Source organism: Ambystoma mexicanum, chromosome 5q (assembly GCF_040938575.1).
Source record: "Ambystoma mexicanum isolate Mex_15411 chromosome 5q, UKY_AmexF1_1, whole genome shotgun sequence".
NCBI lineage: Eukaryota > Metazoa > Chordata > Amphibia > Caudata > Ambystomatidae > Ambystoma > Ambystoma mexicanum.
Window position 1 is genome coordinate 885,167,787 of NC_090933.1, and position 16,073 is coordinate 885,183,859.

The following is a 16,073-nucleotide window of genomic DNA, read 5'->3' on the forward strand; positions in this document are numbered from 1 at the left end:
GATTATTGGCTTGGCTGCTACATCGGTAGCTACGGAGGCACACTATCAGTCAAATCCGTGGGGGGACAGGGAAGCTGACCTTTACTCAGGAGGGTATTAATGAGGCCTTTTGATCTTTCTACCAGGATTTATATACTAGTGAGGTGGACGAGTTGTTAATGTTTGGTTCAGTTGCCGGTCCTGGCAGCAGAGCTCAGGGAAAAGCTTGAGGGGCCAATTGATGTGGCGGACATACAGGGGGCATTGCAGTCGATGAAAAGGGGTAGATCTCCGGGAAGTTAATGTTTCCCTGTAGAGTTTTATTGTGAATACGGGGATCTGGTAACCCCATGGCTCAAGAAAGTATATGACGAAGCGTTTGAGACAGGGATTCTTCCGGCCTCCATGACGTAGGCGGTTTTCAGTCTTATTAAAGTAAGGAAAAGATCCACTTGACAGCACATCCTATCATCCAATCTCTTAATTAAACATGGACACAAAAATCTTGGGTAGGATTTTGGCCACCAGATTAGCTGGTGCCGCTCCGATACTGGTGCATCCGCATCAGTACTGATTTATTGGGGACTGAAACACAGCAATGAACATTAGTGCCTTATATCACAGTATGGACCAGGTCAAACATCTAAAGGGGGAAATGGCTTTGGCATCCTTGGACACGATGAAAGCCTTTGATTCCCTGGAGTAGCTATGGCTATTCAGAGTGTTGGGGGCAAACATATGGGTTCGGGGCAAACATCTGTCGCTAGCTGAGTCTACTGTACAATAAACCGGTGGCGGCGGTAAAGACAAATGACTGGGTATCGCAGCAGTGGACACTGGGCAGAGGCACGCGCCAAGGATAACCGGTCTCGCCAATTCTATTCTCCATGGCACGAGAGGCGTTGGTACATTATTTGAGAAAAGATGAGTAAAGCAGGGATACTAGCGGGAGGAGTGCAATATGTAGCATTACTTTATGCAGATCTGCTGCTGATGTGGGGAAGCCGTGGGATAACATGCCAATGATGCTTGAAATAAAAGGGAATTTCCTGAGGTTATCGGGGTTCCAGATCAATAAGGATAAGTCTCTTCAGTTTCTATTGGGAGGTCTCAGGAGTCAGGATCTCGCTGCTCTCCCGAATTGGGGGGATACATTGGGATGGGAAAATAATTTCAGTATTTGGGAATCCATATTTTTCACGATATAGAAGACACGTTTGTATGCAAACCATGAAGGGCATTATCTGGGAGAAGAAGGGTGTAATATGGCTGCAATATGGGGAGTGGGGGGAAATATCTGAGGAGCCAACCATGAGCCTGCTGATGTAGGTGATACTCGATCAGGGTGGAGGTGGGCCCAAAATCTCCCGCATTTACCAGGCTGTGCGGAGCGAGATCCCTTTGAAGGAGTAAAAGGCAAGTGGGAAAGGGATATGGACTGTCAGATATCGGAGAAAGAATGGACAAAGATCTGGGAGCAGGTCTGTGAGGTCTCAAAACATGCTCGGTTTCAACTTAATCAGTTCAACATACTGCATTGAGTCTATGCGACTCTGGCCAAACTTCATGCTATGAACAGTGCCCTTAGTCGGGGCTGCCCGCGCTGTGGGATGGGGCCGGCAGGGCTCTGGCATATGATATAGGGAAGTGCGTTCACTGCAGGGGTAGTCATGACCAGGATTAATTAATTTCGAGTGTGACCCGAAGGTATGTTTATGGGGTATAATACCAAGGGTGGAAAACAACAGAAATCACGGAATCAGCTGGCCCAGTTTATGCCGATTCTGGCCAAGCAGCGGATAGCCATTGTCTGGAAGAAGCCCCAGGGCTCCTCTGTAGTGCATTGGATGGAGGATGTCCATATACAAGAGCTAGACATTTTGCAGAAAGTCAGAGATCCCAAGCAGGAGGACGGGACGACGGTGGATTGGAGCCAGATGCTGAATGAGTTGTGCTCATCAGCAGATTTGAAGCCTCCATAAAGCAAGGGGATGGGAAGTTGAACGACATTGAGGTGGGGTTGGAAGTGCTGGGGTTGGGGGATAAGACTGGGAGGATCTTGATATGGGGGGATAGTAAAGGGTGGTTTGGCCTTGTACCTGTCCAACAGCTAAATCACCTGTTACGCAATCGGGGTTATGTACACCTGTGGGGACTCAATGTATGAAATGTCTTGGAAGAATGACAAGGGGGAGGGGAGAAAGCGGGGGTGGGGGTGACCAACTGCGGGGGATGTGTCATTACTGTTTGTACTCATGCAAACATTTAAACATTGTTAAAGAAAACCCGCCTAGGCCAAATCGGAACATTGCAAAAGAAATATAACAATTTAGGAACCACAACCATCTTTAATAGTGAAAGTCTCCCATTTATTTATATTGGTAGGCCAGTCCATATATTCAGCTTGGCGCTGAGGTGTTGTACACTCTGCAGGGCACACTCTGGATGTTCTGATCTCCTCAGACCTTCCCCTTTCTATCCCACGCACTACTCCTCTCTCCTGGAATGATCACTGTCTCCTCTCCTAACACCTCACCCTCCCTACTCCTCAGGCCAAGCCACTTCCATCACTGCCACCCACCTTCTCGGTCATCCGACTCATGAAGCGCGTGTCAGTTCAGGCTTTCGCCGCAACCATCTCCCCCCCCCCCCATTCGCCCTTTGGCTGACTTTCACCCTGACACAGCCCTCGCCACGCTCCACTCTGCTATCTCTGATACTCTTGATATCCTTGCCCCTGTCATGAGAATCCACCTGAAGCCCAAAGCCAAGTGCAACTCCTGGTGCGACTCAGACCTCGTTACCCTAAAACACAAGTGCAGGGTGGCCGAAAGGAAATGGCGTTCTTCAGGTACATCCTCTGACAAACTGGCCTGCCGCCTGCTGCAAAGGCAATACCGGCTCTCTGTCCTAACCAAGAAGAGAGCTCATATCCAAGCCTGCGTCTCGGCGGCATCTAACAACTCGGCTGAACTCATTAAAATCGGCAAGGAACTGGCCAATCCTGCCGCAATCTCTACCTCTCCTGTCCCTTCCCAGGCCCTCTGCATGGCACTGGCTTCTCAATTCAACTCAAAAACTCAGTACATCCTGTCCTCTCTCTCTTCCTCTCCCCTCCCCTCACCCTACTCCCTGCTCTTCCTCTGGCCTTTCTGCAGCCACCTCTCCTCCCTCCTTCTCTGCCTTTCCCCTGTTCTCTGCTGACAAGGTTTCTAGACATATCTGATCCATGAAAGTCTCGTCAAAACAGGATCACCCCTGTTCCTCCAAAACTATCAAGGACCACATCGACTCCCTGGCTCCTGCCCTGGCTGATTTCTGCAATCACTCCTTTACCACTGGAGTCTTCCCATCCCCCCTGAAGCACTCCCTTGTGCACCCTCTTCCAACCCCTCCATCCCAGCTATCACCCAATCTCTATTACTCCATTCCTGGGCAAGCTCCTGGAGAAACTGGTCCATCTCCCAGCTTAATCTTCACACTGAATCTGTTGGTTGTCTTCATGACCATCAGTCTGGCTTCAGAGCTGCCAGAAGCATGGAAACTGCTCTCCTGAAGACCTACTCTCCAACCTTGACTCTAACACCCCTTGCGTCCTCATCCTGCTGGATCTCTCTTCTGCCTTTGACACTGTCAACCATGCCATCCTGCTCAACCGTCTCCGTGATAACCTGGGTATCACTGGTCAGGCTCTGGCATGGCTGACCTCTTTCCTCTCCGACTGACCCTCCCAGGTCCAACTTGAGTCCTTCCTCTCCGCTATCCTTTTCTCTACCTGTGGTGTCACCCAGGGGTCTAACCTCTCTCCCTGGCTGTTCAACCAATACCTGGCACTCCTTGCCCACCGCATCGCTGCTCTCTGCCGGAACTTTCAGTGCTAGGCGGATGACACCCAGCTCATATTCAGGCTACCCGAGGCCTCCTTCTCTCATTCCCTCATCTCCGTCTGTGTGCTATCCAGGAGTGATGTGCCTCCAATGACCTCTGTCTTAATGCCAGTAAGACCGAGATTCTCCTCATCGGCACACCCGCCCCCTCCTTTCCTGTAGCTCTCTGGGTGGCCTCTCTTGGTCCTCTGCCTGCTCCCACCTGCAAGGCTAAAAACTGTGGGGTCATCTTCGACTCCACACTCTCCTCTACCAACATCTCCGACGTCTCTGACGTCTCTAAGTCACACTACCAACTGAAACTCCTCAGAGGTATTCTTCTTTTCCTCTCGTTCTCCCAGAAGCTCACTGTCTCCAGAGCTCTGGTTCTCTCTAGGCTGGACTATTGCAACAGCCTCTTTCTAAATTTGCCTGCTTCTACTCTCCGCCCTCTGCAACTTATCCAGATCAGGACTGCAAGACTTGTCCTTGGCCTCAAGCCCAGGGATCGTATCTCTCCAGGACGCACTGGCTACCAGTGGCTGCGAGGATTAAGTTTAAAACCCTCTGCATCGTCCACAAGGCCTTCTGGGGTCTTGGGCCTCAATACCTTCAACTCTCTCTTCACAAATATCTTCCTTCTCAAGCTCTTTGCTCATCCACCTCCAACTCCCTCAGGGTCAGTCGCTTCCACAAGCAACGAGTTGGTGGTAGACCTCTTTCTTCGGCTGGGGCCTCCCTCTGGAACAGCCTCTCTGCCTCCCTTAAAATTTGAGAACCATCTCTGGTTCCGGAAGCACCTCAAAACCTTTCTCTTTGCTGCTGCTTTTTCTTCGCCTCTCCTCTGCTGACCTTCTGGCTGTAACTGGTATGGCACTGGCTACCTGGACACCGTCTGACTAGGGGCCCAGACCCCTCCCCCGCCAAGAGTCACACACCTGCACTGTCCACCTGGCAACCCCTGCACTTGGGGACGGTTTCTGTATCCCTACAGTCTCCCTTCCAGCACTTGACACCTGATGTCTGCACTTACCCATGCACTTGCTACATGCTGGCCCTTATTGTTATTGTTATAATTATTCCCATGTATTGCACTGTCCCTTTGCACGCACTTGCGCTATATGAATGGACAGTGCCAAGATGAAGACTACCTGGGACCGCGGTTTGCCCTGTGGTTGTTGAAGATGATGCACGCTGGCAAAGATGACGTTCCCTGCACGTGTCCTTGTTTATAGACTGCTAATGTGGAGCAGCTACACCTGGGCCCCGTTACACGGTGCTTTAATAGCGTTTTTTCCTGTTTGCATTCATATATATATTCTTTGCTGCTGGCAAGACAGTAAAGAGGTTTAATGCAAAATCTATGCTTCCATTGTCTATTAAAAATGAAAATCTTCCCACACAGCTTGCTAAGAAAATCAACATTTGTAATTGCATGATACAAAAACAAGGAGAGAACGTGATTATGCAGGCATGCAACACGATTATGTAATGCTGCGTGCTCATTCTGCTGCGTGTTATTACTTACCACGGCCCTGGCGTTGCTCGATTTGCCCTCGTTGTCATAGGCATGTCAATTTGGACAGTTTTAGTTCTACGGCTATCTTCGCCATATACTTGTGCAGAACGTGTCCTAGCCTCCACTCTCATTGAGTCAGCTCTGTTTACATCCTAAACTGCAGTCACGTTGCTCCGAGCTTCGCTTTTCTCATTGGCTAGCTCATTGCCCGACCCCTCCCCCGGTGGGAGGGACAGGCCCCGCCTGGAACAATGTTAGACAAGCGCCGATGACGTAGTTGGGTGGGAAGTAAAGTGTCAGGAAGACACAGCAGCTGCGACTAGGACTGGAGCGGGGGACGCCTGGTGCACACGCGCCATGTCACTGGGGGAGTCCAACAGACAAAGCGAAGCGCGGGAATGGGCCAGCCTTGTGAGGCAATGCACAGACCTGTGCGACAGGGTGCGTTCCCCCAGTTTTCTTGAGAAGGATGCGAAAGATGGCGTTTTCGTGCAGCTCTCCTACCTATCCCTTCTTAGTAACGTCTGCCCGCTCACCCGCAACCACACCAACAGTTTGTTGCTGCAGTGCTGGACAGCCAGTCCATAAGTGCTACGCATAAGACAATAGAGCAAATTGCGTGTACAAAATAATGACCATAGCAAATATATCAGAGGTCAACAGGCGATGTATCGTTCTGTGTCAGTCGGGGTCTGTTTATATCCCAGCCTGCAAGGGCCTGTCCTTATAGCAGAAGCATGCCATATTTGAAGGAGCAGTCTAACGGCTGTAAAATGTGAGCATACTTTCTTCATTAAAATCACTTCCCAAACTATACAGACAGTATTTACTAAAACAGACAATCTTGCCACGAAATTGTACGTATGCACACTTTTCAATTATCATTGGATTATGTTGAATTCGTGCATAAACAAAACAACCGTATAGCGATGTGTTTGCATTTGTTTTTGTCTTAAAGGGTTACATAATACCGCTTTCTGCCAAGGTACTGTATAAAGAATAGTCGCGATAGATTCTAGAACTGATAGTGCCCATTACGAGGGCTGGGGTAGTAATCAAGTTGTAAGCATTGTTTGTTGACTTTAAGGTGGTCACAGAAAATAAGTAAGGCGTGGGGCTGGAAATTCCATTAAAGCAACCTCTGTTCACCAAAATGCTTCCCACTATTCCAACAGAATAAAAAATGCATATTTTATTCTGAACTAAGTATTAAGGAGTCTAGCCACAATAGTTACACTTAGAAGAACACGTTGTTTAAGGCAAGGATAACTAGGTGCAGGTTTAAAAACCTGGCAGTACTCCAATCATATGTTTTTAAGTTAAACATGACACTAGAGCTATCCATGAAGATCTTACCATTACAAAGATCATACGAGTGTTGTGTTCTTTAATAAGCAGCAATTCCTTTCACGGCATAAATCAAGGTAAATTAAGATATAGTTGCAAAAATGTTAATCCGAGAACAGCGGAAGATAAAATAAATCTCTAGGAACCAGATTCACACAGATTTGCACTGAACCAATCAAAGATATATGTGAGGGTCTCTGATCTGCACTTTGCTACTTGATTTACAAAGCCTAAAACTGGAGCAAATTGGGAGATATCGAGAGCATCATCGAATCATTTCTTAAACCATCATTTTGGAAGGATGGTGCAGTTCCCAGGAAGTCTAATCGAAACTGGAGGAAGGAGAGACTCCCACAGCTCAGTATCCTAAGCTCAAGCGTACAGATCTCGCTATATACACATCTGAAAGGATCAGTGCTCCTGCCAACTTTATATAATAATCACGGTTTAATTACCATCCAACATGACATGCTTTTAAACGAAGCTTAGGGTCATCAGCAACATGTGAAACAGAATGCACCCATATCTTATGCATGTGAACACATGAATGGTGAAAGGTGGGATCAAGAGCACTGACCAACGAGGGAACACGGCTGCAACATTTAAATGTACCCAAGGGAAAAAACAAATTACCCAATGGAAGGTTCAAGTAAAACAAATAAAGTAATCCCAGAGTGTGCTTTCCTTCATAAACCAGAATGAGATGGCACATCTTTCTGCACCTATTATTGATGCCCCCCGACCCCAAATGTAATCTTGGAAATGCCACTGCATGGTTCATAATAGTTGCTGTAGAAGTATCATAACCTCCTGAAAAGGCGAGTTCACTATAGACATTGGTACACACTTGAAGGAGGGAAGGTTTATACTTGTTTTAGTGATCTATAGTAGGTGGGTGGGAAGCGGTCTGGATAGATGGCGACCCTGCATGCATGGATAATGTAAGTGACAGATATATGTTAAAGGATATTTGTACCACACACTATCACCACCGGAGTGGTCCCCTGGTGCTCTGGGGGATCTGAAAGAAAAGTGGGGTAGGTTAGGGCGTGTTAATAGGACAAGGTTTGGAGAGGAGGAAGGGAGCTGTGATTTACTGTTGGCAGCTTCAGCTCGGTTAACACTGTTCGCTGAGCTTTTTGGTGTGGTATATGGTCCGAGACAGTCATGTGCTGTTTTTTGAGGGTCTGTGTGGTGTGTTTGTTGTTGCGGTGTGGTGAAGTGTGTGCGGGTTGCTGCGGTTTAAGAGGTGTGGTTGTGTTTAGTTAGGGTGTGAAGAGGGGTGAGGTTTTTAGAAGTTTTTATTAGGGTTGGTTAGTCACATTGTTGTCCTGAGAAATGCACACTCCAATTGTGTGTCTTTCGAGATTTAGACAAGCTTGTCTTCCTTTCAGTGATCTAGTTTCAGCATAAGGCCGTCTCATCTCTCTGTCATTATGTTAAATTAGCTAGTCTTTGCATTTCTATGTTAGTGTTTGGCCAGCCTCTACATCCCAGTTTTTGGTTGGTGCAAACTCGTCCTCACAGATCAATCTACTTGTGACCTACGCCTATACCCAATGCCCTGTCTGAGTGGGTAAGGTTGGTAGTTGTGCCTTTTGTGTTAGATCAAGCTATTGTTCTCTCCTGATAGGGTTGTCGCTCGTGGTCGGTTCCACCTAGCATGGTCTTTGTTGGAGTTTCCCTTAGTCGGTTCTAGGTGTTGTCTGTGCCATCATGGATTCGGTCAGCCTGTTCTTTTGTATTGCCCGTTTGATGTTTCAGTTGTTTTATTCTGGTTCGGAGGCATTGAAGAGCCAGGTTTTTAGTAGTTTTCTAAATTTTAGTTGTCTTTGTATTTTTGTATTCCTTTCGGGAGGTCGTTCCAGGCTTTTGCCGCCAGGTGGGAGAAAGAGGAGCCCCTAGTTTTTTCCTGCCCTATGGTTTTGGTTCCAGGCGGATTTCATAGCTTGATCTGAGGAGTCTCATTGGCTGGTAGATTGTCATTTTCTTTTGTAGGAATTCTGCTCCCTGTCCGTTGATTGCCCTGTGTGTTATGCACATTGTTTTGAAAGCGATACGTTGTTTGATTGGAAGCCAATGTAGCATTTTTTTGCACTGGAGTGATGTGATCTCTTCTAGATAGTTTGAGGACGAGTCTAGCTGCTGCATTTTGATGTGCTGCAATTTCTCCAGGAGGTGCTCCGGCATCCCAAGGTAGAGGCTGTTTGCGTAGTCGATTCTTGACAAGATGAGGGCGACGATTGTCAGTGTTTTGTGGGTGAAGGACAGGAAAGGTAGGATTCTTTTTGTTGAGTGAAGGAGGAAGAAGCATTTCTTAATAATGGTGTTTACTTGTGGTTCTAAGGTTAATGCGTTGTCCATTTGGACTCCAAGGTTTTTCACTAGTTTTGATGTTGTGGGCGCGGTTCCCAATTCTATCGGCTAAGGTATGTAGGTGTTGTTCTCTTGGTTTTTGGATATAATCATGATTTCCGTCTTTCATGGGTTGATTTCTAGGTTGTTGGCGCTCATCCAGTCATAGATTTCTTTTAAACATTCTCCTAAAGTTGAGTGATCTGCCTGTGTATCTTTGATTTTGTAGATGATTGGAGTGTTGTCTGTGTAGTTGTAGCATTTAAGGTTGTATTTTTTTTAAATCTTGATTAGCGGAGTCTGGTAGATTTTGAAGTACAGCAGTGATAGGGAGGATCCTTGTGGTACCCCACAGTCGTTAACTTGTGGAGTAGATTTGAAGGGTTTTATCCATACAGTTTCTGTTCTGTTTGCTAGGAATGATTTAATCCAGAGTAATGCCATGTCTGTTGTACCTATATCTTATAATCTTTTGATTAGGGTGTTGTGGCTTACTGTGTCGAAAGCTGCTGAGAGGTCGAGCAGAATCAGGGATGAGGTTGTGTTGGAGTCATAATTTGTTTTTAGGTCGTCACAGATGGATAGGAGTGCCGATTCTGTTCCTCTTGCGGGTCTGAAGCCGACGTGTGCTTGGTCTAGCAACTGGTGTTTTTCTACGTGATCTTGGGTTAGTTTGTATACGTAGGTTTCTATGAGTTTTGTGGGTAGTGAATGTTTGAAATCTGTCTGTAGTTGGAGAGGTCTTTCACATCGCCACTTGTGTTCTTAAGAAGCAGGGCTGGACTGACCTGTAGGTAACTCTGGAGATTTCCTGGTAGGCCTCTGCACCCTGGGCCTCTTTTGTGTGGTAATCTAATTATTTCCACATTTTCTTATAGTAAAAGGTTTGGGCTTGCTGAAAATGTATAATATGGGGTCACTTTGAAATTTATTTCCAGGGTGTCTTTTAGTTCCCAGTCCACCCCTGTTAAGAAGTGGTTTAATATATGCTGATTTGAAGGATCGTGTTACGGTCCCTCTCGAGAGACAGCTTCAGGAAGTTTTTGTAAATATTCAGATGGCGTTCCTTGTGTGAGGATTGATTTGTAGATGTCGGGGGGCAGGAATCCATGGACGATCCTGCTTTCTTGCTATATTTTACCAGCTTGACAAATGTCTCTGCTGATATTTGTGGGAAGTTTTGGAGTTTGTGATGTTGCTCCTCGTTGGATCTGGTTGGTTGTGTGTGAGGATTGGTCGGTCTGTTTTGTATGATTTTTCAGATGTCATTGATTTTATTTTTTAAATGGTCTCCCAAGTTGTTGCATAGTGTCTGTGAAGATATTGGAGTGTTGTCGCAACCTGGTCCGTTTCTCATTTCGTTTATGATACTGAACATTTCTTTTTGTGTGTTGGTGGCTTTCGTGATTCTGCCGTCATAATGCCTTTTCTTTGTCTTTTGAATTTCCTTATACGATCAGATTTGTCTGTGGAACTGAGTTTTCTATCTTGGTCATATTCTTTCCTCCATTCTAGTTCCAGCTTCTTCTTGTTCTTTTCCATGGCGCTTAGTAGTGGAGTGAACCATTTTGCTATTGCTCTTTTTCTTGAGGGGGTAAACAGTTTTTCTGGGGTGATGTTTTAGATTGCATCTGCAATCCATTTATGGAGTAGCTCTGTTTTCCCGTCTAGGTCTGCCTTCTCCAGTTCTGTCGTGCGAGGTTTGGTCAGCTCCAGTTGTTCTATTAGGTTGCTTGCTTTGACGGCTTTCCAGTTTCTTTTTGTGGTGGTTGGGAGCTTGAGGGGCTGGATCGTAGCTTTTGTCGGTAGTATGATCACAATTGGAATGACATGGTCACTCCAAAGTATGTGGATCGGCGGTGCAGTGGTGATCAGTTTTTATGCCCTAAGATTATATTTTGTCTTGAAAAACCTAAAGATTTTGCCAGCACTGCTGGTCAAATAACTAAGTATTTAATCTAGGGGAAATGCAGTCGACCCATGAACTCTATGGCACAATATTTTTCTTTTAAAATGAAAATACAGGTTGACACACCAGGTAGCCCTTCCAGAGCTGCTAATGTGCCTTTTCAATAGGTTTCCCCTTTTGGGCATGTTGGAAGCAAATTTCCAAAAGACAGTAGAGAGACCAAGATTCCATATGTGAAGTACCATTAGGCAAGGGTAATAATGCATTGGGGTTACAGTTAGGCTAAGGTTTTGCAATATCTTATTGGTTCGAGATAAGGTTAGAAGTTCATTTGATTTGGGTTAGAAGAAATTATTCTACACACAATGGACCATCAGCTGAGACCCAAGTTAGGGTTGGAGTGTGAGTTTGCATTTGGACTTCTTAAAGAAAAAGGAGCCCTAAATCATCCAGGATCTTACTTGAAATAATATGCTTGGCTGCACACAGATGCAAAAATATAGAAAAAGCATGTCCAGTCGCCCCCGCACAAAACCCCCAAGAGTCTATCCTTTGTTCCCCAAAATGCAGCCACCTCTCCTGCTGGGCCCCCTCACTAAAGATCTGTGGTAAAGTACGCAGCACCGACAGGAGACCGCCACCTACTCCCTGGTTCAATAATGCACCGGAATGCAGATACCTCTTCTCCCTGGGCTTCTTCCTGATCAGTAATGTACAGAAAGCAGCCCATTAAGTCTGTGATGATGTTGCGCTGTCCTTACCACGTTCTCAGATTGCTTCTATTTTCTCTCTATGGCTCTCCGCTTCCAACGGAAGCTCTGCTAGCCTCTGCTCTGGGACCTCACTCCCCATGATGAGCCTGTAGCAGCTGATTTGGCACTTGTTGCTGAAGGCATTTGAGTTGAGAGACTACGGATTTGGCCTCACAGTATTCACCTAAAATGCTGCAGGAAGCTGTGTCCATCGTGCCTTCCCCCTCCATAGCCTTCTGAATCTTAAGGGCCAACCTCTCTCAGTCCCAACCTCAGCTCAATAACAAGTTCTTTACAGTCAATATGTTACATGTTCAAACCCCTTGCAATGAGTATTCCTCAGTCTCAGCTATTGCACCACCAAATCATCTACATTCTTATGGTTTTTCTAGCGGTGTAGCCCATTTTTTCTCACCTACACTTTCACTGAATCACTTTTTTCCAAACTTTTTTTCCTGTAAAATGCAGATGGTAAGTTGGGGTAAGGCATATATGGTGGTAGGGGAGTGTGTGTAAGAGTATGGTGCTGGGGTATCCCCCCCTCGCCTTTTGCAGTAAAAAAAAGTGGAACAAGTGGTTTAAAATTCAGCCAAAGGGTGTGTCGGTTAAAAAAAAAAGTCAGCAAAAATGAATGGGTCCGTTCAAACTTATACACCCAAACATACCCAAATGAATAATACTTTTTTTCTGACAAATTAGCAAGACCTTTCCAAAAGGTAATTAATCTTGCAAAGGCCCGGATCACAAAGCCAAGAACTTCTTCCAACAAGTTGCAGTGTGGACATCTGATGGCAGTATTTCAACATGCTGACTTCTGTAATTTAAGTTTTACTGTACCACACCAGATCTACACCACAGAGATACCTTTTTTTTCCCTGCTACTTTCTGATCTCATTGTGCAGTCCCCTGCCATTGCTTCTTAGGGAAAGGAGACTCTGAACAGGCTGACTGTCAGACAAGCATACGCATAGGTGCTTTGTGAACGTTTGCCACAGAGCTGCTGCACAGTCCACTTCCCAGGCCATATTTTGTCTTTTGTTATAGCACCTTTCACCATAATTATGGTCCCAACGTGCTTTTGGTTGAACGCCCTCGGAGGGACCGCAGTCCAAAAATGTGGGGAAAGTTTGGGAGAAGCATTTCAGCCTTTAAAGTTATGCAAGGGTGTTCATAGTATATTCACTGATAGGCTTGGACTGCAGACTGAGACTTGACTGCCAGGTAATTGGGATTTACATTGGGGCAAAGCTTCCGCCTAGCATCTACAGATAGTGCAAATAAACGTTTCAGAAGGGATGCTCATTTACAGGGTCGAGAATAAAAATTGTACTCTTCCTTCCTAAAAACTTCTTGACAATGCGAGTGGATTTCTAGAAGCCTGTACCATCAGTCCTCTTTACGTGATCATAGCCCCCGTCCATGGGTCTCGTGCCTGGCCCTGATTAGTCATTGTGTTGCTCTGGTCAGAGGCATTACTCTTCGCTACTCTGGGGGGTCGCCCCACGGTCTCACTTCATGGGATCTCACTTTGCCCCGAGACACCTTTGTTCCTGAAGGGGGTAGGATTACTTGGGGGTCTCGCCATCTGTCCTGCTCAGATAGGTTTACACTCCAGGGAAGTTCTATTCTCAAGACAGGACCCTCACTCTGTCTTCTCCAGGGCTCTCACTTCCTGCTCTGTACTGCTTTGATCAGTGATGCTTTAAGGTTTTGCCGAATCCTTGATCAGTGGTCTCAAGTCTTTGTCAGGGGCGTTATAATAATTTTGGCTTGTCTCACTCTCTCCGACCTTCTCAGGATATGCATCTAACACTGGCCGATAATGCCTAATTTGCATGATACCACATTTGGTAACACACACATTTCGAGACTTCATTTGTCTTGAGGGAACAAAGTAATGAATTTCTGGTGGTGTATAGCACCATCTTTAATGATTGATGTAAGAAGTCCCTGAAGTACCCAGCTCTTGGAATCTCATTGCCATCCTAGTTACCTCTTGTACAAAGAATGTTTCATCTGAAAATATTCCCCTTATCTTAAGTAAATGAGAGTAAGGCAAACTGTGTCGCCCTCACTGGGTCATAGGAATAATCCCCAAGTATTTATTTATAGTAATTCATGATGACCCCGTTCATTATAATTGGTTTAGGGGTAAACAGACAAATGTCCTGGACTATTTCTTTGTGTCCGAGGAGACCTTCCCAGACATTGTTTCCATGAAGGTACTGCTGACCGGGGTTAGCGATCACTTACCTCTACTTAAATCTAAGCCTCCCTGTCGATCTACAGGTGAACCAAGAGGGGAATCAAGTTACTTGGAATCTCTAGAATATAAGATGTTTCCACAACTCAAAGGCTAAAGTATAACCATGCAGAGGGATTTGAGAATTTGCTATCTGAAGTGCCATACTACATTCTCCTGAAAATGACTTGGATAAGTCATGTGCCCGTGGTAGTGCATAAACACCAAAAGGACCCTGTGGTGCGGGAAAAAAGAGGGGGTGCGGGGTCTGAGGCAAAGTTTACACAATTCCCCTGGGTGGAATGTCGATAGACGAAGGACACTCTGCAAGGAGTATAAAAACCGGTCCTGATTCTATAAGATTTGCAGAAAATGATCGAACTGTTGGTATCCAAAGACGTTTTGGGGGCTGGTCAATAATGATAGAAAACCACAAACACAAGTCCAAGTGAACCCTATCTCAGAATAGATGGATTGAGCGTTTTCAGAAAATATATGCAAGAGGGCAGTGATTAGCCCCAGCCCTATGCGCTAATGGAAGAGCCATAGCTACTGGAGTTTGACCATGAGACTACTTATTACCCGTAGTAAAAACTCCAGAGCCCCAAGCCCCGATAGGCTCTCCAATATGGTTTTAAAAAGGTAACAATCGACCGTAGGGCTGGTATTTTACTGGCGCTATTTGTGCATTTCATCTCAGAAAACAGTGAGTGTCTTGGGCAGCCTCAATCGTATCCATCTATAAAAAGGGCATAAGAACAGACCCAACTAATTTTCGCCCTACTGGATGTTCCATCAAATATCTTTTGATCCTTAGTGTTACAGGAGCTATTCATATTGGCAAGGGATATAAATAGATAGGACTTATACCAAACAAGGTTTCTAAAGGGAATGGGAACCCACATTAATCTCGGGCAGCTTAAAAGGGATGCCATGGAAAAGGCGAAACCAGCGTATGCTGCTTTTATTGACTGCTCGATGGCTTTCCAGGAACAGTCTCTGGAGGAAACTTCATTTATGGGGGTGGCCTGGGGGGCTGCTCAGTATTATCATTGCTCTTCACTCCGACACCTCTGTAAGAGTAAGGCTGAATCGACAGGGGAAACGTTCATCTCTTATTAAGATAGGGCATGGCTTTAAACAGGGCTGCACCCTGGCCCCCTTACTTTTTAGCCTCTTTATTTTTGACATTAGCCTTCCGTTTGAAGGCATTCGATGTTTCCCCCCTCTTGCAGATAGTCTTATCAATTAATTTGTATATGCTGATGATATGGTCCTATTAGACTGTACACCCATTGGGCTACATTGGCAGCTTGGTGCTTTGGAATCTTACACTAAGGAAAGCTATCTTATTAAGTAAGATGAAGGTGGTCGAATTCAGACCTGGCACGAAGGTACGATATAACAACTTGCAATAGAGTTGGTGTAATGTGGAGCTCGAGCGTGTTTCAAACTCCATATATTTGGGGTTCTATTTATTGAAGTCATACAATAAGAATGAACTCCTACTCTACAACAAATCGAAAACTACTGCTTTGGCTGCCCAAGCTGCTTACTTAAATAAGAGATACAGTCACTTCTCACTTACACCAGTCATCACATGTTTTTTTATAAACAAGAAGGTGATGCCTGTAATCACTTATGGTGTGGAGACCCTGCTTCTGTTGCCTTGACAGATGGGTTGTGCCTTGAGGGTTTTTTTGGCGAAAGGTGCTGAAACTCCCCTGTGGTGTCCGGCGGCAGTCCTCGCTTATGAGTTGGGCCTTTCTATAATCAAAATACACGTACTGTGGAAAAATGATAATGCTGTCTAAAATTCGCCAGGCAGTGGACAAAACAACCTGATGGGAACTAAAAATGTTGACGAAAAACAGCCCCCAATGTAACCAGCGGGTGGCGAGTTGCAATGACATCATGCATAGATATAATGTAAACAAGATCAAGGCATGATTTGATGTTGCCCCACTCACTTACTCAAGTGCTGGGCTCCTGTAATGACCAATTTAGTGGAGTGCAGCAGAGGAAAAAGAAAAAATGTATATATCCGAGATTCTCTCTCACTCCCTGCCGTACCATAAGAGTCCCAATTTCTGACCTACTTAGG

The 16,073-nt window shown here is 45.7% G+C and overlaps 1 long non-coding RNA gene across 1 annotated transcript in view; it reads right to left on the reverse strand.

Annotated features, from left to right (window-relative positions):
* LOC138498655 (uncharacterized) overlaps positions 1–5,504 on the reverse strand; it is a 65,297-nt gene extending 59,793 nt beyond the window's left edge. Inside the window, exon 1 of the long non-coding RNA XR_011278811.1 lies at positions 5,374–5,504. This is a non-coding gene — a long non-coding RNA (uncharacterized lncRNA). The remainder of the gene's footprint in view (positions 1–5,373) is intronic.
* Between the last annotated feature and the right edge of the window lie 10,569 nt (positions 5,505–16,073).